Consider the following 22366-nt stretch of genomic DNA (forward strand, 5'->3'; position numbering starts at 1 on the left):
GCAGTTTCTGCGGCTGGTCAGACCTGGTGTAATTGTGCGTATGGGGCAGATTTGTGTTAATGGTACCGATGTACAGTACTGTGCAAAAGTTTTCGGCAGGTGTGGAAAAAATGCTGCAAAGTAAGAATGCTTTCAAAAATAGAAGTGTTAATAGTTTATTAACAGAAGATACATCTAAATCAAATCAATATTTGGTGTGACCACCCTTTGCCTTCAAAACAGCATAAATTCTTCTAGGTACACTTGCACACAGGTTTTGAAGGAACTCTGTAGGGAGGTTGTTCCAAACATCTTGGAGAACCAACCACAGATCTTCTGTGGATGTAGGCTTGCTCATTTCCTTCTGTCTCTTCATGTAATCCCAGACAGACTAGAAGATGTTGAGAACAGGGCTCTGTGGGGCCCTATCATCACTGCCTGTACCTCTTGTTGTTCTTTATTCTGAAGGTAGTACTTAATGACATTGGCTGTATGTTTGGGGTCGTTGTCCTGCTGCAGAGTAAAGTTTGAGCCAATCGGACTCATCCATCATGCAATACCATCAGGGAGAAATACCTGCCTGTTCTTCTCAGCATTGAGGACAACATTAATCCTGACCAAATCCCCAACTCCATTTACTGAAATGTAGCCCCAAGCTTTCAAGAAACTTCCACCATGCTCCACTGTTGCCTCTGGTTTTTGGAATGCTGTTAATTTTTATTTTTTTTCCTTCTTTGTTCATCCATCACACTTCACATTTTCATCTTGCACAGCACCTGTCACTCTTGAAGAGAAACTCCTCCCAAATGAACACCTCTCTTCTCCTCACTTCCGTAGCTAGAGCCACCTCCATGTAACCACCAGCACTGCTTTGGAAGTCACCGGTCCGTCGTGTTTGTCACTACCCAAGTAGACGCTTCTGTCCAGTATGAGCACTCTTTGGGGGTTTAACTTGGCACCACATCCTTTTACCTGTTCCTCCCTAGTCCTGTCTCAGCTTTGTCGTCCACTTGGATAGTAACCAGTTGTGATATGCTTGTTACTTTGGGAGCAGACCGCATATAAGTGACAAGTGCTGCTGGTAATGCAGCAGCAGCTTTATCCGTTAGGAAGAGCTGGGCAGATGTCCTCATTTGAGAGATGCTGGTCTTCTAGAGAGAATGTAACTGTGTACAAGGGAGAGAGAGGGTGATGGCAGAGGACATAAAAAAAAAGGGCTCATTGCTTGTCCTGTGGGTTGTACCACCCCTAAATTGAAATTTTGCCCACATGCTGTGTAACTGTGACATCCATGTGTAATGCCTTATGTCTGTGCTCATGCACAATTTGTTCATCTTTTGTATATATTGAATGCAGAGATGAATTGTGTTTAGTTTCAGATGAGATTTATCTGAGAACTTTCACGTCTGGGTTGTGTACATGACTTTCTCATGGGAGTTACAGGGTCAGAGTAGTGTAATTCAGAGCTGATGTGCAAGGTTCACGTAGATGGTGGGACTAATCATCAGAGGCAAATTAACTTATAATTCAATATTTACAATACTGGTAATAAAACAAACTACTAGAATATACATACATACAGTACGTATGTACTGTGTCCCCCCTCCACTGTACTATTAAGTGTGTAACATACAGATGTGCCCGCATACACCTATCCACAGTGTGCTACAAGTCGCTTTACACATAACGAGCGCACTGTGACTCTGTAGCGCCGAGCATATTTTTGTGTGACCTTTTCCCTTAAAATGCATCTTATTCGCGAAGTGATGCGAATAGGACGCACAAGCAACTTTAGCTAATTAAAATGATATGCGACATGCACAGGGCCGGATTTACCACTAGGCGCCCGGGACCCCCCTGAAATCCGGCCCTGGAGAGAACTTGCAGTGCTGCAATGAGTTGAGTGCACCAGCCGGGGAGAGGAGGCGGCAGTCTGATCAGGGCCGGATTAATGTGGGGGCACTGGGGGCAAGTACCCCTGGGCCACCCGCCACAGATTGGATCCGGACCCACGACCTGCAGCCGCTGTCTAAGACATTCTTCACAGCAGGGTTGCCGACATTCTGGCTGCCGACATTGACTGCTCCTTCTGGGAGGGAGCAGCCAGATCGGCATAGCAGGGGGGCCACACGTCATTTTAAACCAGCCCTCGCTACACAGTGCTGAGATTACCGGCATTGTGAAACTGGGTGGGGCCAACATGACGCGTCACCACCCCTCCAGCTGCAAAGGTTTCTCCTGCTACCGCGTTGCGGAAGGGTCGGCGGACGCCCGGCCGATTCGGGAGGGTAGGCAAGTATGCTTCAAAGTCCCCGCCGGCGCTGCAGAGCATGCTGGACCAATGAAATGCCAAGTTGCAGCCTGCGACTCCCAGTGACTGGCTGGCGCGCAGGCTGCAAGGAAGAAGAGGACGGGACTTAGAAGGGAGGGGCGGCCGCCTGGCACACAGCCGCATATGGAGACAGAAAGGGTGGAACATGCCGCAGTGCAGCTGTGTCAGATCAGTCTGTCAACATCGTAAAAGAAAAAAGTAAGACAGACAGCATTGAACATTTTTTTTTCTTTGTTTCCAAATCATACTTTCCTACTCTCCCGGGACTGTCGAGATCCTCCGAAAACCGGGTGCCGCTCCCGGAACCCCACAAGAGTAGGCGAGTTCCCTGGATTGTCCGCCGGCCCCCTGTGACCGCACGTGAAAGCGGGGCGGTCTGGGGGGGAGGCGCGATGATGCGATTCGTGCTGAATCGCGTCATCACAGGTCCGCCCCCTGCTTTCTAATGCCGGCATTATAAAGCAGGGGGCGGGGCCGAGATAACCCGATTGCGCTGGCACGCCCTGGATCTATCATTAGATAGGGTATGTGTAGCATACCTCCCAACATTTCATTCTGGTTAGGAGGGTCTTTTGCGTGTGCCCAAAAATAGGGGCATGGCCTCGCGAGAAAATGCAGCGCCCGCGAGCCATGTCTCTGTTTTCATCATGCCATGCTCTTGCCATGCTCTCTGGTAGCTGCTGGACAGGCCCCCGGTGTGACAGTGTTCTCCCCAACTTCCCCCAGCCTGCGGGACACTGCGGCCTGTGGGTGGGACAGTGCCTCTAAAACGGGACTGTCCCGCTAGAATCGGGGCAGTTGGGAGGTATTGTGTAGAGTGCTGGTGAGTCACTCACATGGACCCCCCCCCACCCCTCTCCCAGCACTTAAAGGAGGATTGGCACTGCTCAGTTATGCGATGTGACATCATCACTTCACATTGCAGTTACACTGACTGGGAGGCAGAAGAGGAGCCATGCAGGTCCGCGGCACAAATACAAATGTTCCCGGCAGGTAAGTTTGGTGGGAGGATGGGAGAGAGAGGTTCTGAGAGGGCAGAGGGGAGTGGTCTCTGCTGAGAGGGCAGAGGGGAGTGGTCTTTGCTGAGAGGGCAGAGGGGAGGGGTCTCTGCTGAGAGGGCAGAGGGGAGGGGTCTCTGCTGAGAGGGGAGAAGGGTCTGTGCTATGGAGAGAGGGGCGTTGCGAGGAGTATGTGTTGTGAGGGAGCGGGTGGTCTGTGTCTTGGGGGGGGAGTACTGTGAGGAGAGAGGGTTTGTGCAGAGAGCGATAGGGGTGTCTGTTCTTTGAGACCGGAAGTGAAGGGGAAGTATGTGGTTCTGTGGGAGATGTATCATCGGCGAAAATGCAGTTTTCGGGAGTTTTACCGCATTCCCCGTATGTATTAAGCAGCAGAATGCGCATTCTGCTGCTTAATACATACGGGGAATGTGGTAAAACCCGAGTTTGGCTGCATTCTGCTGCTGTGACAGTGTAACATAGCATTTCGTATGCAGATACAGCCGCAGTTGCACACAGAATATAGGCATGCCGCATATTTTAATTAGCATAAGCTACTTGTGTGTCCTATTTGCATCACTTTGCGAATAAGACACATTTTAAGGGAAAAAGTCACACGAAAAGACAGTTGGTGCTACCGAGTCGCGCACCTAGAAGGGCTGTTTAACGCGCAAGAAGGCTAGATGTATGTGGACACATCTGTACATATGTTCATATCCCCTCCCCCCTGTATTCCAGCATTCCAACATTTATTAAACTTACATTGAGTATATCCAAGAAAGACACTGCATCCACGCCCGCAGCACACGCACAGTGGGCCTGATTCAGAGCCGGATGCTCTGACAGAGCGCTCGCTCTGAATCAGGGCTGGTCTTATTTTTTTTTTTAGAACGGCCTCCTGGCTGCTCGCATAGCTGTGGGTGACCATGGTCAAGACCATCGCGACCATCGGGCTTGCGACCAGACCCTTGTGGTAGGGTCTCGTGGCCACAAGCCCCAGAGAGCTTTCGGCTCAAACCGAGCCGAAAGCTCTCCCAATGACGTCACTTGTGACGTCAGTGGGGCCGCCCCCAGACGGTAAGCGTTCTCATGGGAACGCCTCCGTCTGGGCAGCCACCCCCCGGCCCGCCCACCAAAGGGGGCGTGCTGTCACTCAACATCGACAGCATTCCCCCTTTGGTACGAGACCTGGAGCGACTGATTGCCCGTCCCTATCCGGGTCTCGCGCACGACGGAGCCAGCTCCGTCGTGCGCATGCGCTCTGGGTCACCATCGACCCGGTTGCGAGCGCTCAGTGCTTGCGACTGGGTCTGAATCAGGCCCAGTGTGTGTTGCTTTCAAACTGTGTTTTGCTCAGCAACAACGCATTGACATTACACCTTAGGCGACGTGGCTGAATGTACCAGACAGAGATCGAGGGACAAAACTTTATTTGTGAGTATCTCAAATGCTTAACTATTAATTGGATAACTGTCAGACCTGCCTGACAGCTGTTTTTTTTACAGTTAGGGCTCAATCCTATTAGGAGCAAGTTTGCGAATGTGAGTTTGTTTCATGAAACTCTCATACATTGCATGAATGTGCGCACCCAAGACATGCGAGATCCAGTTAGAAATGGCAGTTCGTGATAGGTGCGGTGAGGCTGTGACTTTTCTACAAAATGCGACCTGGGAGAAGTGCATGGAAAAGTGGGTAAACTGTCCTGAACCCCAAAAATGTGACAACTGAGATAGCAGAACCATATAGAAGGCTGTTGGTAACCATAAGGAAAGTGCTATTTTTTTCCACTTTTTGAAAAATGATAGCAAGTGTTTTTAATAAAATGTAAAGCCTTTCTAGTATTTTGGGGTACAGGAAAATGCTTTTCAAGATGTTTTCCAGTATTTTTAGACAAGTTTGTAAAAAAGGCAGAATAAATGCTTTTAGCTCCCAGCAAGTTCAAAATCCCTCTCACATCAATACAATACCTCCACATACCTGTCCCACATCATTTACACCTCCACATACCTGTCCCACATCATTTACACCTCCACATACCTGTCCCACATCATTTACACCTCCACATATACCTGTCATGCCTCATTTACACCTCCACATACCTGTCCCACATCATTTACACCTCCACATACCTATCCCACATAATTTACACCTCCACATACCTGTTCCCCCTCATTTACACCTCCACATACCTATCCCACATCATTTACACCTCCACATACCTGTCCCACATCATTTACACCTCCACATACCTATCCTACATCATTTACACCTCCACATACCTGGCCCACATCATTTACACCTCCACATACCTGGCCAACATCATTTACACCTCCACATATACCTGTCCCACATAATTTACACCTCCACATATACCTGTCCCACATAATTTACACCTCCACATATACCTGTCCCACATAATTTACACCTCCACATACCTATCCCACATCATTTACACCTCCACATACCTGTCCCACATAATTTACACCTCCACATACCTGTCTCACATAATTTACACCTCCACATACCTGTTCCCCCTCATTTACACCTCCACATACCTATCCCACATCATTTACACCTCCACATACCTGGCCCACATCATTTACACCTCCACATACCTATCCTACATCATTTACACCTCCACATACCTGGCCCACATCATTTACACCTCCACATACCTGGCCCACATCATTTACACCTCCACATACCTGGCCCACATCATTTACACCTCCACATATACCTGGCCCACATCATTTACACCTCCACATATACCTGTCCCACATCATTTACACCTCCATGTACCTGTCCCGCCTCATTTACACCTCCACATATACCTGTCCCGCCTCATTTACACCTCCACATACTGTACCTGCTTGATTATTTATTGGGAGGGGTGTACCAGAGGTTCTGCTCTATGGGCCTGATTCATTACCGATTACGCACACAGTCGGCCGATTGTTGCGTTCTGCGCATGCATTTGCATCACAATGCTCGTGCGCGACGGCTTCACTGCGATCGCAGTGCCTACACAGACCCATCGCAGAGTGATCGACAGGAAGTGACCATTTGGGGGAGTTGACTGGGGGGTGGTCGTCAAAATGCAGGCGTGTCAGTGCGTTTGAATAACATTACAGGACGTGAATATATTAGCCACTGCGATGGTAAACGCAGCCTGAGCTCCTACTGCATGCAATGAGGTTAGCAGTTTCTAAGTAGGGTCATGTGCAACTGTGCGTGAGGCTGCGATGGTACTCTTTTACCGATGTTTCACTATTTTGCTAAGTATTACGGATGTGAGTAAGGGAATGTGGGCGTCCTTATGTTAGGCTGCGACGGCATTGCAAACATTAGCATATTTTCACAGTGGACCATATTGCATAATCACAGCTGCGATCGTAATAGCGACCCGTAATGAATCAGGCCCTATGTCACAACATTTTCACCTTAATATAAAGATTTCCCTACCTTTTAGCGGGACCGCACGCAAAGTCATGAATTCTTCTGAAAAAGTAATGCGAGTTTACATTTGAATTGCAGCTGAAACTCACGGTGCGAGTTTGCCAGGAGATCAGCTCTCAGGATCCAGCTCGCACCTAATTGAATCCTCCACAAAGTGTGTTCCTCCTGCCAAAATGTTCAGTCGTGACGTTGCTGCTTTATATTGTGACAGGACAGTTGGACTAAACCACAAAACATTATGCACACTGAATCTAATGTGTCTAAAAATGGTATTAAACACATGAATATAGCTTCACTTTCCTGCATCCGAGTTTTTATTACTGTTATCAATGGCCTTGCTGTCACCAGGTGATTATTTTTGGTAATGTTATTGTTTATACAGCCCAGAGAGCTTTCATTTTCAGAGAATGTCTAATCCTTCACATCAGTCCCTGCCACAGCCAAGCTTACAGTCTATGGGCCTGATTCCGTTTAGATCGCAGTTGCTAATATGCACACAGTCGATTGTTGCGTTCTGCATGTGCATCGCAATGCGTGTGCGGGCTATTCCGTGTCAAATCAACACACTAATTGTTAACATCTTATCCCACCAGCTCAGATTTGGTTAAAATTTGGTATATGGTGAGTATATATGTAGTCTGAATGACCATCATCTGCTTCTGGCCGTGGGTCCTGTTGGCCGGGGGGGGGGCAGCGGCGGCCTCTGCTGCACATACAAAAAATAATTAAGACAATTTACATTTAATTCAAATATTGGCCCTCATTCAGAGCCGCTCGCTATTTGTCGTTCGTTCTAAAACAAGGGGTGGATATTCAAATGAACCGTTCGCTAATTGCGGTCTGTTCACGCCTCTAAGTTTGAACGAGCGAGCAAAACTTGCGGTTGTAATTTTGAAAAATACGCCCCCTTGCCGCTCGCACCATACGTCATGTCCGCTATTTATTAGATTAATCGAGTACATCGAACAGCGTATGAACTGCTTGCTATTCCTGTGGCTGGTTTTTTCAACCACTATTTTGCAAGCAGTTCTGAGTTAAAAAAAAACAAGTGACGTGGTCAATGACGCTGCTGTATTAATTATGCACTCCCTTAAAACGCCCGTTTTGACCTTTAAGCACGCCTGCGATCTAATTCCACCCCCCCGTTTTCAAGCACCTTCCCCTGTTACCACCCACATACGCCTCCTTCTGTCACTCAAAATAGCAGGCATTCGCTGTATAGCGAACAAACGATTTTCGGCCGCACTGACTGGTTCGCGCATGCGTATTAAAATCCGTACGCATACGCAGATGTGCGAACATCGGTCAGAACGAACGAGCGGCCGCTTACGAGCGGCTCTGAATCAGGGCCATTGAGTGTTGGGCCAATTTTAGTTGTCCCATCATATAATTGGATTTAAAATTAGGCCCTACTCCTGTTATTTTTAACTATCAACCCATTATCCTCCCACTTTTAAATTTTGACAAACATTTAGCATTAGTTTAGACTATTTCCAGAAATCTTTTGAACTTTTTTTGTCGACGCACATTTTGAATAAATATTTTAACTTCAAATTTGGAAAAAGTTTCTCTTCACAATTTGTGTTGTATTTCATAGGAAAGGGCATAAAAAACACAGTAAAATTACACCACTCCCACCTCTCTAGCTAATTAGGAGAGCTACTATGGCGATTTGAAAATATGCTGGTTGTGCGTTTTTGACAGATTTTTGAAAACTTTACATATTTTGGAAATGGCATGATATATTTAATATTTTGTATTTTCTTAGACTTCATATATACTATCCATATACCACATTTTAACCAGCTGGTGAGGTAAAATCAGTGTGTTGATTTGACACAGAATGACCCATGCGCGAACCGGCCACTGCGCTCAGGACTGACAGGAAGTGCCGTTTGTGGGTGGTGACAGGGGGATGGCCGGTGAAACGTAGGCGTGCCAGTGCATTTGAACGCCGTTGCATGGGCGTGCATAAATTATTCACTGCGATTCCCTACGCAGCCTGATAGCGGTTGCTGAAGTTAGCAAGTCAGGGCTTGTGGAAATGTGCGTGAGGCTGCGATGGTACTCGATTGTTCTGATGTTTTCGCAGTCTTACTAAACGTTACGCATGTGTGTAAGGTAAAGTGGGCGCCCTTATGTAGTGCAATGAATTAGCATACTATCGCAGTTGAACTGCGTGCGTAATCGCAGCTGCGATCCAAGCTGAATCAGGCCCTATATTCTCTATTCCCCCCACACACACACACACACACACAATATATTATCATAGAGCTGGAAGGCACCACAACGCACTGTTGCTCAGGACAATAGGGAAAACAGAACATACAAGGTAGACTAAATAAATGCAGAAATGGGGAGGGCCCTGCTCATGTGAGAGCTAATATTCTTACTGGAACGGGACCAAGCTGCAAATGTTGCTCAGAGTGGATATTGGGGCATACTTACCGACAGTGTAATAATCCTTTCCGAGAGCAGCCAGGGTCGAGGTTCGGGGCCAGACTGTCTACGTAATTAGACCCCGCCTCTTTCACAGACAAGGGGACAGGGCGAATTGATGCAATTGTGACGTTTAAATCTCCCAATCCTGCCCGCTTCACTAGGAAGTGGACAGGATGTGGGAGATCTGCCTACACTTCTGGGGGTGCGAGGTGCTACCTGAAAAATTGGGAGCCCTGTGACTTCCAGGAGTGTAAGCACGTATGTATGTGGGACAGCTTTGGGGTGCATTAGTGTGGATAGTATAGGTGGTAGTAGGCTATGCACTAAATAAACATTACACTACCAGCAAGTTTTTGGTCACCATCCAAGTTGGAGTTGGGAAGGGATTCCTTCACTATGACGTTATTCGGTGACTCTTAAGATAATGCCAGGGAACAGAGGGCCTGATTCAGAGCCGCTCGTAAGCAGCCGCTCGTTCGCTCCGAGCGATGTGCGCACAACTGCGCATGCGTATGGGTTGTAATACGCATGCGCGAACCAGTCATTGCGGTCGGAAATTGTGTGCTCGCAAAATAGCGAATGCCTGCTAATTTGAGTGACAGAATGAGGCATTTGTGGGTGGTAATAGGGGAAGGTGCTTGAAAACGGGGAGTGGAGATCCGAACGCAGGCGTGCCAAATGGTCAAAACAGGCGTTTTAAGGGTGTGCATAATTAACAAAGCAGCGTCATCGACCACATCACTTGGTTGTCTTTTAGCCTGAACTGCTCGCATGATTGCGGTAGGAAAATCCTACCACAAGCACTGCGAGCAGTTCATACGCCTTTCGATGTACTCGATTAATCTAATAAATAGCGGAGATGACGTAGGATGCGAACGGCCAGGGGGCGTTTTTTTAAAAATAGCGAGCGCATGTTTCGTTCGCTCGTTCAGACATAGAGGCGTCAACAGACCGCAAAGAGCGAGCACTCTATTTAAATATCCGGCCCCTTTTTCTGAACGAGCGAGCGCAAATAGCGTCCGGCTCTGAATCAGGCCCAAAGTTCACACCAGGCTGATTTGTGTGAGAAGAAATGTGGACAGGTAGTTGCATCATTTGGATCCAGGTAACTGGGCCCAGCAAAAGTAGGTATAGAGTAAAGCTGGCCATCCGCTATACAATTTTCTGTCAGATATCTGTCCAATCTGGCTGGTTGGAATGAAAACCTGGTAATGTATGGGAGCAAATGACATTCGATCATATGGATCTAAACACTGAATAAAGGACAAAAAAATTGTTCAAATTGGTTTAATTTGTGTGTTTTAACCAATTTGTCTGAACAACCATTTTTGGCTATTTTCCGGTGTTTGTGAGCAAATGGACGACTGTCATTTGCTCCCATACATTACCAGGTTTTCATTCCAACCAGACAGATATCGAACAGAAAATTGTATAGTGGATGGCCAGCTTTAGGCACCAAGGCCTAGTGCTGCCTGCTATTTAGCAGTGGTATGAGCCTGAGGTATACAAACCTCCGAGACAGGTATTAACCTGTGGGAACATTAAAATGTTTTTCTGCAATTTTATGTCTCTTGCACATTCGAATACCAGTTAAGCAACTTGGTTGTTTGTTGCCTTCATATGTTGGTGTGCATGTTTACCATTTCATTGGATTGCTGTTGTTTGCTCTGTGCCTTGTGGAGGTTAAAATAATTGATTTTAGTGGGGAATTCAATTATCTTTTTGTGCCCTCTCATGCCCAATCTTCCTTCTAAAGTGATCATATTCAGTTGCTCTGTGCGGCAATTTTTTACTTGTTGCCCCCAAAGGCACAGTGTTTAGACACGTGAAACTGCTATACCCGTTAAAACTATTGGGCATGCTGTTGAAATGCAGTTTGGACACCCAGAAGCCAGACTTTTCACACATTTCTGCTCACCACCTCAGTTGGTGCGAGCATAAATAATAGGCCCCCGCGGCTCTAGCACCCATTCAGCTCAACAATTAAATAGCTCTGCCTGGCGCCCAAAAAAACAATTGACTTCCTCCCTTATTGTCCATCAGTCTGAATTTAAGGTTCATGCCCAACTCTGATTCTTCTTATTACTTCACTTAAGCTGACCCCACTGACAGATATATTGGCCGATCAATCGATTGGCCAATATATCGGGTCGGCCAGTGTGTACCAGCGATATGTCTGTGAAAGACCTCGTTCAGACATATCTCGTTGGCTGTGCTGCACAGCCGATGGAGATATATCTGTCCAATGGGCAGTGTGTACAGGCGGTCTTGCGACCACCTGTAAATTTGAAGCAGAGGCCGCGGGGAGTGGGGCGGACCTGCTCCCGACTAGCAGCTGCCTGGAAGATGATGGTTGTTCAGTGTATATAGACGACCCATCATCTACAGATATATCTTTGTAGTGTGTACCCACCTCAAGTGCCATTCTCAGATGTCCTGCTCCAATTTTTTTTTTATTATATGTGGGTTTTCATGTGATAAGTTTATGACCTATTGTGTTTAGGCCCAACTGAGTGGGTTTAATGGTTTGCTCTGAAGATAGGATTGGGGGTGACTACTGCCTAAGGCTGTCCATTAGACCTTATGTGCCTTCTATTGTGTCCACATGCCAAAATGAACTTTTGTGTTGCAGAACAAGATAATTAAATGAGTTTAAAGCTATAGAGACTGCTAATTTTCAGGGCTGGTCCTCAGGTAACAGGCATCTGTACAACATGATGACCTGCTTATTTCCAGTGCTCTTGAGGCAGCAGTTGTAGGGATTTGTCACATTGAGCAAATACCAATATAATAAAACTGATTATATCAATTTTGCATGTGGCGCTCATCAGTGTAGCACAGAATTGCTATTTGCACTGTTCTGAGCTTTCCTAGATGAATGGACGTGTATAATCTATCTTTTGATTCCATTACAATTGTTTATCTGCTGAAAGCTATTTGGCCTAAAATGAAAAAAAAAAGTTATTAAATAATATTCCCAGTAATTCTCATAATGATCAAAATGCTACAAATTGCAGAAAGATCTAAGCATTACACACATTCGCCTTCGTCCTAGTCACAGTAAAGCATATTTAAAGCCTATTTAACACCCTTATAATGTGTTGTTACTGGACTGTTTTCATTTGCCCATAGGATATAAGGATCACACAGGCTAAACAACTAATTTAGCCAATTATTAAGAGTAGCCTCCCCTCTACTTAGCGTAATGGAGGTATGACTTTAGACATTCCTTGCACTTACTTGGAAATCTAGTATTGTGAACCTTAATTGGACGTCTAGTGGTAATAACCTTGTACTTTACTCCTAAAATATACTGTATTGTATTTCAGGAAAATGAAACAAAAACGTTTCCTCACCCTGCCCTGTCATTCACCTTTTCATCAACTATTTTTTTCACCTTCCCTGTCTGGCTTTCAGATTGTTCTGGATGACTGGTTTCTGGCTAAAACATCACATATCTGTAATTCTCTCATTTACAAAGAGCACAAAAAGGCATGTGATACATTTTGAAGGAAACTGATAGCACGCAAAGATAAACTGTTTCATGACTGGTATCTTTGTCAGGCACATACCTAATAAAGATAGTAACATATTACTTGAGTAAAGTGCTTTTAAATATTTTTTAATTTTTTTTGCTGTTCTAGGGATTTTTTTTGTTATTGCCAATATATTATGCAGTGCTGTACAATGAGGAGGTAAAACAAACAATGGTTACAGTGCAGGAATAGAACATGAGACAAAATGGAGCAAGGACTTTGCTTTAATGAGCTTACAATCTAATAGAGAGTATTGGTATAAATGCAAGTGGTACAGCATTTGTTAAACAATAGACCTGAAGTGCTGAGCAGATCTACAACACCGCTGGATTCTGTGGTCACAGAATTAGAGGTGGCTCCAGTGGGGGAATAAGTCCAGGAAGGATTAGCATTGGTGCTGTTTGTATAGATGGAAGGTTAGCAGATAACATTCATGTTTTACTCATGACGCTAGCTTTTTGGTTTGTTTTAAGGGCAAATATAAATGTTTTGCTGATTATCTAGTGGCGAACACAGTACAAATGATTTGCTTTAGATCGCTTTTATTTCAGTAATCTCAATAGATTTTCTATAAAGTGATGAGAACTTGCTGCCTATGTTGCTCGGCTGAAAATCTTCACTAACGTGTCAAACGTGAATATCCCGATTGCTGTAATGGAAAAACTTTTAAATTCAAATTGATATAAGTTTGTATATAATGAACAGCGTTTGCGTTCTAAACAGATGAGCGTTAATATAACTATACCCACAAGCCCTATTCATGCTTTTCTCCCCTGAATGGTTAAACACGTTCTCTTCCGTGAGTCACTATTAAACACTTCCTCTTTTTTGCTGCTCCCATAGATGGTTTTCATGCTATTTATAATTCTTGTTGTCTTGACATCATGACTATTTCTGCAAGGTCTGGTCATTTTTAACAAGCACATACTGTCAGCCAAACACAGGGGTATGATTGCAAACAATTGCCATTATTTCATCATGCGTGAAACATTGGGGCATTGACGAAATAATATAAACACAAGCTCTACAGTGTAACCTGCGTACTGTAAGCTGCTTGGATACAAAAAATTGGAAATTAACATTAAAGTGTTTTAGATAAATTTCAGGTTACAGTATATGAATGAGCACACTGATATTCACCGAATGCATAAATATAACATTGATGTTTTAGCAGTACCTGAAGTATGTAGCGCTGTATATGCGGTTAGAGAAAGGAGCATGTTGGTGGTGATGTCACAATCTCTATTTGTTTTTCTTTTAAAGTGGAGTTGAATCATACACAGTAGGGTGTATATTATCTTCATATTAGACTGGAGAGTTAAGCTGTGCATATATTCTACAATTATCGGGGCAATCCGCCCGATATCAGCAGATCGCCCCGATAATTTTACTGTGTGTAGGGGTGACCGATGGTAAAATATTGATCGGTCGGTCATGCCAGATAGCTTAATGTCGGCTGCATCGGACAGTGTATGCAGCTACTGCCTGAGCGGCCAACATCTCCCCTGCTGTGTAGGCGTGTTTTCTTTTCTCCTTCATCCACTAGGGGACACTGGAGGCTTCATGACTGGGATATAGGGATCTATTTACTAAGCAGTGTTACGAGACAGAGTGAAAAGTGATAAGAAAGTGATAAGGTGCCAGCCAATCAGCTCCCAACTGTCATCTCGCAGGCTGTCTTTGAAAAATGACAGTTGGGAGCTGATTGGCTGGCACCTTATCACTTTTCACTCTGTCTCCTAACACTGCTTAGTAAATAGACCCCATAGACTTGTGCTAAGTGGGAGCTGGCACTTTAAATTTTAGAAGTGTGACTACCTCCTCCCCCTCTATACCCCCTGTCTTAGACTGTGCCCGAGAGGAGCTGGTAGTGTTACCAAATTCTCCTATGGGTTTCTATAGTTTTATAGTAGTGCTGCTTCGCTGAAGCTAACAAGCAAAGAGGAATGACAGGCTGCATCTGCCCCTGCCTGTCTGCTCTGTTGGAAGCTGCCGAGAGAGACCCACTCGTAACTGCTTGCAGTTTGCTTGGGGTCCCCGACTCCAGAGACCACTGTCCCTGGGGGTACTGCATGCTGCTGCAAGCAGCGCGCAGCAAGGTCCCCCGTTAGTCTAACCGCCGCCGGCAGCCAGGCAGTGTGTGAGTATGCACCTGGCTCCTCGATTAGCGAGGTAGCCAGGTTAAACACTATCACATTCAGTTTTTTACATAGCAGCAGCTGCTCCGATTAACTGAGATGTCAGACGCCATACAGTAGCAGCTGTGTGGGGTCTCCCTCAGCTTACTACTTTGAAGGTGAGCGCCATAGTGGGGGGAGGGGGGTGGAGCCTAACTCCGGAGTCCTGCATCTTCCTCCCAGCGGCCCCAGCGCTTCTCTGAAGTGTGCTGGCGGCCATTAGACAGTGGGACACTGTATACTGCTGATGCTGTGCTGAGACTGAATGCACAGTGGGGTTTAGGCTTGTTAGGAGAGCATTTAGGCAGATAGTAACTACTTTTATTCTCAATTAGTTACTTGTAAATGTGCCTAGCGGTTTTAGCACTGCTGGAAGCGCTTTTGGGAGCAAGTGTGATACTCCTATTCTGCCCTTCTCTCCTGCCTCTGCATATCTCAGTTTTTACCTGTTAACCATTTTCACTACACTTTACTGTTGTTTGTGTGGGGTTTGTATGTACCATGGCTGGAAGGGACTCTAAGGCTCCTCAGAATTCATTTACCTGCACAAGGTGTGCAGAAAAGTTTACACAGGGGCAGTCATCTAGCTTCATATTGTGTGACAAGTGTGATCCAGAGCAACTGGCTGAAGAGTCTCCACGGATGCTAGAACCGCCGTCTTGGGCGGAGCAGTTTACATCTGTTATGTCACATCTCTCTTCTTAGCTGGAGGCTTCTCGGAAAGAGAGAGAAGTTTTCAGGTCAGCTACTATAGAGATAACTAAAGCCATGGCATCATCCCATGCCACGTCATCGGGACCCTCACCGCAGGTCTCGAAAAAGAGACAGTTACCCTCAGTTCTCCAGTCAGACGACTCGGAGGATGAGGAGATGCCAGCTTTAGAAGAGGGCAAATATACTCACAAAGGCAGGCTACGTCTTTTCCTTTTTCAGAAGAACTAGATTATCTTCTGGTTTCAACTTGGGAACATCCGGATAAAAAAATTCAGATGTCCTGGCGGTTGTTATCTTCCTATCCTTTTCCTGCAGATAGCAGGAAAAATGGTTAGCTGATGGGATGAGAAACCAGCTCCCAGTGGAGGAACTTATTCCTCTAGCAGAACATATAGGAGAAGCTGCAGCCTACCTTGAGAGGCATCCAAGTATGTTTGTAATCTCGCCTCCAGAACTTCAGCTCTGGCGGGTTCAGCACACAGTGCGCTTTAGCTTAGTCACTGGCTGGTGGATGCGGAAACGAAAAAAGCTGTGGAAGCTCTTCCCTTCGTAGGAAGTGCCTCATTTGGGGTGGAACTTGATAAGTGGATTTCTCAGGATACTGGGGGTAAATCCACTTATCTTCCGTCGGCTGCTCAGCCTCCTAGAAGGCCTTACTCTGGACCCTTGTTTCGGTCCTTTCGTTCTCCAGGTCGTTTCTGTGGTCGCTCCAAAGTAGGACCTACTACTTCCCATGGTTCCAGAGGTCGTGGCAGATTTGCAACTACATCTGCTCAACAGTACAGTAAGTCCCCTACCAAACCTAGTGCATGACGGGCTGCCCTCTCACCTGTGAGACCCCAGGGTGGGAGCACGTCTTCGGGACTTCAGTGGAGTATGAATGGAATCTTGTATGGACGCTTGGGTCCGGGACCTCATCACCCAGGGATACAAGCTTGATTTTCAGTTTCAACCTCCCCCTCGGTTTTTCACCACAGGTTTGCTAGTTTACGACAGGAGGGTCGTCTTACAAGACACGATAGACAAACTTCTATCCGCACAGGTTTTGGTCCACTTTCCCAGGCATCAGACCGGAAAGGGTTTCTACTCCAGTTTGATCGTGGTTCCGAAGCCGGACGGCTCGGTCAGACCTATTCTGAACTTGAAAATCTTCAGATAGGGATTGAGATCTTTCAAGTTCAAGATGGAGCCCCTTCAGTCGGTTATTGCGGGCCTGGAGGAAGGCGAATTCATGGTATCTCTAGATATCAAGGACGCATACCTTCACATCCCTATCCAGACCTAAGGCAGCTGCGTTTGACGGTGTGGCTGTTGAAAGGGTCATTTTACGACGAAAAGGAATCCCATCCAGGGTAATACCTACTATGCTTCAAGCCTGGAAAGAAGTTACTTCGAAACATTGCCCTGAATGGCTTATGTTTCATGGTGTGAACGGCCAGAGCCACCTCCTACAGATTTTAAATTTGCCAGACTTATGCTTTATATGCAAGCAGGTTTCTCGGCCGGACTACATCTGGGTTTCCTGAAAGTTAAAATTTCAGCACTGTCAGAAACTGGCCTTGATTCCGGATGTTCAGACCTTGCTGCAAGGAGTTATACGGTTACAACCACCAGTTGTGCCTCCTACGGCTCCATGGGATCTGGATCTGGTCCTTTCCTCCTTACAGTCTTCAGCCAGATGGGTGTCGGAGCTTGGGGCTCTATCCTGTTGTCCTCCATACTTGGTATTTCATTCATTTCAAACAGGCACTCTGTTTGTCTTATATGACGCTGCTCATCCGGGTTGGCCAGCTTCCAAACAGACGCTTGCCTGCTGGATTTGTCTGACCACTAATTAGGCATATGTGGCCTCCTCCAAGGAGCCTCCTTTTTATATTACAGCACATTCCACTCGCTCAGTGGGTTCATCGTGGGTGGCTGCTCGCGGGGTTTCCATGGAGTTGGTTTGCCGGGTGGCCACTTGGTCTGGCCGGCATACTGTTATCCTTTTTTAAAGATTTGACACGTTTGCGGCGTCTGCAGTGCAGTATGGCCATGCTGTTTTGCAGGGTTCTCAGCGCTCTCCCATCCGTGATGGGAGCCCTAGGACGTCCCCACTGTCATGAAGCCTCCAGTGTCCCCTAGTGGGTGAAGGAGAAAGCAGAATTTTGGTACTTACCGATAAATCCCTTTCTCCGATTCCATAGGGGACACTGGATGCCCACCCTGCGCTGTTCCTTCCTGTAAGGGTTGTAGTCATTATATGTTATGACTGTTTGAAATAACAGAAACACAAAGAAAACATCAAACTTTCTACTCTTTCCGTGTTGTTGTGTACTTCTCCTCCTCTTCCTCTTCAGTTGGTTTCATCCAGCTCTCCTTGGGCACAGTTTCCTAAGACTGGACTTGTAGGGGGATATAGAGGGGGAGGAGCTAGTCACACTTCTAAAATCTAAAGTGCCAGCTCCCACTTTGCACACGTCTATACCCCTCTGTCATGAAGCCTCCAGTGTCCCCTATGGAATCGGAGAAAGGGATTTATCGGAAAGTACCAAAATCCTGTTATCTCCGAGCTGCGGCACTTCTGAGCCGTGGCACGTCCAGTGAGCAGGAGTCGCTGACATCCTCTACAGCGGCCTCACTAGCGTGGCAGGTTAGAGGCAGTTAGGCAGGGTCCAGGGAACCGAGCTCTTTGGTATACAACGCTGTTCTGTTCATAAGAACAGCGCTTGTAATAGATAGGAGTGGTTGACATATTATTACATCAGTTGTAGCAGGCGTTTTTTTTTTCCTAATTTAATAAAACACTAATAACATATGTTAAAGCACTAATTTGTGCACATTATTAGTTAAGAAATCAATTAAAAAAATAATGTGCTTTATTAACTGATTTCTTAATTCATAATGGGGTTGACTCGCAATCCGACGCTATTCCTATCGCAGCTGTTACTGCTATGGTAATGCAGCAGGAGTCATCACTCCTGCATGGATTACTGTTCCGAGCTGCGTCCATGAACGCAGCATCAAAATATCTGCGTGATCTTTTGCCAAGCCGGCGAATGCAGTTGCTCAAAAGAGGCCAGGAAATCTGTCAGCCGAAGGAGATCCTGGCCTCTCCCTTCCAACAGCGGCGATACATAACAGTTTGGGAAATCTGAGGCCGTCGCTGTCCATGCCCCCCCCCCCACAAACGGCAGCAGACTGTCAATCACTGAAAGTCTGATGCCGCTCCTCGGCGCAGACCGGCACAATCGGAGTTGTGCGCTAATTATCTGGTTAGCGCACATCTCTGAATTTGGCCCAATGTGCATAATTTAGTGCTTTAAGGTCCCTTTTATCAATAATCACAATGCGATCTGGATATGATATTTATGCCCAAAATTGCATTGTTGTATGTGAGACTATCACCCAAATGTATCAAATAGCAGCCGCAGGTACAGGGGCTCTGAAAGGGGAGTGTTCCTGCGATGTGCTCGGAGTGACTGCATCAGCGGTCTCTTCACTCCTCTGTTGTGATTCCTGCTCATGCGCTGTCTACTGACCACACTTGTGTGAATGGCTGATGCTGGGTAGGGCTCTGGTGGAACTCTCTCCCCTGCAAAGTGTATCCCATAGGCTATAGCAGCACACCGCTATCTTCAGATGACATAAGCTGCAGGGGGCCAAACTCCGGAATGCTTTGCATTCCACAGCTTGGTGATTCTGCATTTGCAGCCCCCATAGACGTACTGAGGCTGCAGCTGCTGTCGTAAATGGAGGGTCTGCAGCAGATATCTGTTACAGAGTCTTCTTCTAACATTCGGGTTATACTGCTATTTTCAGGGAATGTTTAATGTTAAACAGGCCCTTGTTAACCATTCACATTAATAAGGGCCTGATTCAGAGATGGACGCAATAACTTAGTAAATCATACTTGCCTGCTTTTGAAAAAGCATTTCAGGGAGATTGTGAAAGCAACACCTATGAGAGCGGTGGTAAAGTGGCGTGTACTGCTACATCTGAGAGGCGTGCCATAAACTGACTTACATCCAAATGTAAATGAGCCCCAAAGCATACTTGCCAACTGTTCCTGATTGTCAGGGAGACACCCTGAAATAGTAGCAATCTCCCTGTCTCCCTGAAAGTCTAGCAATCTCCATGACTGCACCTTACCCCCATTATGAAGCTGTAATATTAAAAAACAAACAAACAAAAAAACAGATATATACATTGAAATGGGATCATTAGTATCATTTCCCTGCATTGGGTATAAGGCACAATGATCCCTTTGGCTACATGCATTTTCTGAAAAGTATCAGTGTGATTTCATCAACAAGCAAATCCTTCTAACTGCTTTGGGGCTCGTATACATTTGTATGTAAATTAATTTTATGACACGCCTCTCAGATGTAGCAATACACGCCCACTTTAATGCGCGTTTATAGGTATTTGCTTCACAATCTCCCTGAAATTCTTTTTCAAAAGTAGGTAAGTATGGCCCAAAGCAAGTTAGTAAGATCTATTTGGCTGCTGCTATCTGCTTGCATATTTGAGGCAACATTTAAAAGAGTAGGTATACCCAAAATACTCATAATTATGCTTTGAACGTTTCTACCACCCACTTTTGAGGGTCATGTTTTGCAAGGGACACTTGCTGAATAAATTGGCATGCTAAATATTGTGTTGGCTTATTTCCAGACTCCTTATTCTGCTTTGGTATATCCCATTGTAATGGCTGCCATGGGGGATTGTAGAAGAAAGTAGCGATTTATACTTACTGATAATTCCAATTCTTCATAGAGACCCCGTGGCAACCTCCAGAATACCCTCCGCTTGTAGTGTTTTCCAGGGACCGATTTATATGGAGACACTCAAAAAGAAACAGGAAAGGGAGGAGTGCGGCTGTATACCAGCAGGTGGGCGGTCCCTAGAAAATGTCCTGTGTAAACTATAGGAGGAGGGATGATATCCCATTGTAATGGCTGCCATGGGGTCTCTATGAAGAAATGGAATTATCGGTGAGTATAATTCGCTACTTTTGGTAGTTCCCTTTTTAATGAATGAAACTTCCTTTTAATTGCTCATAATCACATTTTCAAAAGTAGATCATTGCAATAGAAGGATTTACATTTTATACATTCCTCCACTCCCAGTGGGTCTGAGAAAGACTTCCTCTGCAGATAGCATGTAGTTCTCCCAATGTGCTCTCTCCTGACTAGCAACTACTTTCTAATGCTCAAATTAGCCAGGCATACATTATGGGATAAGCCGGGTACACACCAGACGATATGTTGCCCGATCCAGCGGATCGGGCCGACATATTGTCCATGTCGGCAAGCATGTACTGACTATGAGTGACAGCGTTTGTTCCCGTGGGGTCGTTCATCGCATCGAAAGATCGAGCATACATGCTGCTAAATTTTTCAATTTGATGAACGACCCCATGCTTGTAGAGGAGGCTGGTGAGCGTGTCGTGCGGTTGGTCGCTCACCAGATCGTGCGGTGTCAAATGACCGCACAATACGTCGTTTAACGCATCATACATTGGCCTGGTACACACATCTTCTGGTGTGTACCTGACATTACTGGGGTTTATGCATCAAGCAGTGAAAAGAGTGTAGAAGTTTACCAGTAGAGAAGTTGCCCATAGCAACCAATCAACTGTGAAGTAGCATTTATCAAGTACAGTCTATAAAATAATAGGTCGGAGCTGATTGATTGCTATGGGCAACTTCTCCACTGGTCCACTTTTCCATTCTTTTCACTGCTTGATGCATAGGCCTCTCTGCTCTCATTCAGCCCATTTCGCATTTTTTGCATATGATGAATAAAGGGGAGAGCTGTATCAGTCTGCTGCTCTAGGCTGCAATCAGGTGGCACCCTTTACCTTCATGGAAAAAATAATAGCTACAAGCATTTGTGCATGAGCAGTACACCATTACCACCAACACGGAACACTCTAAGGGACTTATTTACGAAGCACTGTATTTGTAAAACCCTTAATATTGTTTTGATTTTCTTTTTTACATATTTTGCCTGCCATATTTAAGAGGACAACACTAGTAAATGCAAAATCAGGCTCGTCTTGCATTAAGTATTTTTGCCCTTTTAAATCTGGCAGGTAAAATCTGTAAAAATAAAGAGATTAGTAAATTCACTGCTAAGTAAATATACCTTTAAGAGCCATATTCATTTGCCGGTGAAAATCCCTTATTGGCGATACTTTTTCGCCTATGTCATTTTCGACAATCGTGACTTATCGCCTGTGCGGAAAGTCAATGGTTCGAACCCTGCGAAAAAGTAGGTGTCGGGAAAAAATTGCAGAATTTAGGTTTTGGGGTACATACTTCCCAAAACCACCCAGCACCCCTTGGACTGTCCCCCAAAGGTAAACTGTGTAAAAAACATTTTTTTAAAGTTACCCAGGACACCCCAAAAAAGTACTTTTTTTTTGGGGGGGGGGGACAAAGTTGGAGGACAAACTTCTAAACTAGCGAAATAGAATTTGGGGGGGGGTTGTCCCCAAGTATGCCACAGGTGTTTTTTATTTTTATTGCAGGTGGTTTGCAGCATGGTATATTTCCCAATTTTAAAAGTTCATTAGCCACTTTAAAATATGCTTGCACCCATTTTCAAGTATCCCAAATTTGCAAGGTCTACTCATTTTTCCCCAAAAAACCTGATAAATGCTATTCTTCAACACTTTTTCAAAGACGCTAAACAGCACCTATTGAGACCATTTAAAGACCCAAAATACTTTCAGCAGGGCTGTTCGGG

The 22366-nt window shown here is 45.6% G+C and overlaps 1 protein-coding gene across 4 annotated transcripts in view; it reads left to right on the forward strand.

The window, feature by feature from the left end:
• RIPOR1 (RHO family interacting cell polarization regulator 1) overlaps nucleotides 1-22366 on the forward strand; it is a 238548-nt gene that overhangs the window by 21747 nt on the left and 194435 nt on the right. The window contains exon 1 of one of the 4 annotated variants that reach the window (XM_088456784.1): nucleotides 20548-20607. The exons of the other annotated variants lie outside the window; for them this stretch is intronic. The gene's annotated coding sequence lies outside the window, so the exon portion shown is untranslated. Of the gene's footprint in view, nucleotides 1-20547; nucleotides 20608-22366 lie in introns of those variants that run through there. 4 annotated transcript variants of the gene reach the window in all.

This window comes from Taudactylus pleione, unplaced genomic scaffold, assembly GCF_031769625.1.
Source record: "Taudactylus pleione unplaced genomic scaffold, aTauple2 ptg000717l, whole genome shotgun sequence".
Taxonomy (NCBI): Eukaryota; Metazoa; Chordata; class Amphibia; order Anura; family Myobatrachidae; genus Taudactylus; species Taudactylus pleione.